The following is a 1,809-nucleotide window of genomic DNA, read 5'->3' on the forward strand; positions in this document are numbered from 1 at the left end:
TTCATCCATGTCTCTACAAGTGACCCAGTTCCGTTCCTTTTTAAGGCTGAGTAATATTCCATTGTATACATGTGCCACATCATCTTTATCCATTCATCTGATGATGGACACTTAGGTTGCTTCCATGTCCTGGCTATTGTAAATAGAGCTGCAATGAACATTGTGGTACACGACTCTTTTTGAATTATGGTTTTCTCAGGGTATATGCCCAGCAGTGGGATTGCTGGGTCATACGGTAGTTCTATTTTTAGTTTTTTAAGGAACTTCCATACTGTTCTCCATAGTGGCTGTAAATGAGTGACTTGTATGGTGTGTGAATTACATCTCTAAAAACTGTTAAAAAAAAAGAAAAACCTAGGTGCACATGGTGACTGAACATTTTAGTTGAATGACTTTGGTGGGATGAGTTACTTCCTCGTCGTTGTCGCGGCTGCACCGGTGGGAACGGGGCGTGGGGCTCAGAGTGCCAACCGGGGAGCAGATAGGTGGCAGGGGATGCAGGCATTGTCGATTGGGTGCGAGTCTGCCGAGCCACCGAGCGGCTTCTCACCCCTTCCCTTGCCCGTCGAAGGCCCGTTCACCCGGCGTCACCAAGGGCGGGAACCTCCGCGACGAGCTGGACAGCAACAAGCTGGCCCTGAGCCTCAGCGACCTGAATGAGGTCCCGGTCAAGGAGTTGGCTGCCCCCCACTCCCCCCAAAGGCCACCATACTGGATCCGTCCTGCAATAAACTGACTACCCTTCCGTCGGATTTCCATGGCCTCGCACACCTGGTGAAGCTGGACATGAGTAAGAACAAACTGCGGCAGCTGCCAGCGGGTTTCGGCCTCCTGGTCAACCTCCGGCACCTGGACCTCCTCAACAGCAGGCTGGTCACCCTGCCTGTCAGCTTTGCTCAGCTCAGGAGTCTGAAGTGGCTGGGCCTGAACGATAACCCCCTGGATCCTGTCTTGCTTGGACGAGAAGCAGCGTGAGCAGTGCGCCAACAGGGTGTTAGAGCACACGAAGGCGGTGCAGCTCGATCAGGAGCGAGAGGGGCAGCGGCAGCTGGCAATAGACCGCGAGGCCGAGAAGACGTGGGAGGCCAAGCAGCGAGCTAAGGAGGCTCCGGAGCGGAACTGCGGAAGCGGGAGAAGGCGGAAGAGAAGGAGCGCCGGAGAAAGGAGTAGGACGCCCTCAAAGCAGCCAACCAGGAGCAGAAGGAACCTAAGAAGGAAACAGATCAAGCCCCGAAATCTAAGTCCGGCTCTCGGCCCCGGGAGACCACGCGGGAGCCACACTCGATCCTGGGCTGTGCTGGGGCTGCCGCTGCCGCTGCTGTTGCGTGTGGCTGGCGGGCTCGTTGCTTGTCGGGTGACGGAGCTGCAGCAGCAGCCCGTCTGCACCAGTGTGAACACCATCTACGACAACGCGCTCCGGCGCTGCGCAGCCACGGCATCCTCCGGTGGGTCCTGCAGACCGATTCTCAGCAGGGAGCTTGTCCTCCACGCCTGCTGACCCCTAGCCTTGGAGCTTGGACTTCTATGGAATTGGGTTCTGCTGGACACAACCTCTTTTTAGTGTCAGACCTACCTGCCATCATCACGTGGCTGCCGTTTCGTACTTGAGACCTCCTCTGTGTAAGACTCCTTTGTTCCTTCGTCAGGGTCCCCTGATGGAATAAGGAGAAATAGGAGGTGGGGAATACCCCTGCATGCTTAAAAGAGTAGGCTTGGGGTGGGGAGAGGAAAAAGCATAGCCATTCCTAGTTGTTATAGAGAGCTGTGTAAAGGCAAGACTCATTTCTACTAACGGTCAGTTGTCACTAC

At 55.3% G+C, this 1,809-nt stretch overlaps 1 pseudogene; it reads left to right on the forward strand.

The window, feature by feature from the left end:
- Nucleotides 1-406: 406 nt before the first annotated feature.
- Nucleotides 407-1,608, forward strand: LOC114884458 (annotated as a pseudogene).
- The last annotated feature ends 201 nt before the right edge of the window (nucleotides 1,609-1,809 follow it).

The sequence above is a fragment of the Monodon monoceros genome, unplaced genomic scaffold (assembly GCF_005190385.1).
Source record: "Monodon monoceros isolate NGI ecotype Baffin Bay Population unplaced genomic scaffold, NGI_Narwhal_1 Super_Scaffold_5, whole genome shotgun sequence".
Classification (NCBI taxonomy): Eukaryota; Metazoa; Chordata; class Mammalia; order Artiodactyla; family Monodontidae; genus Monodon; species Monodon monoceros.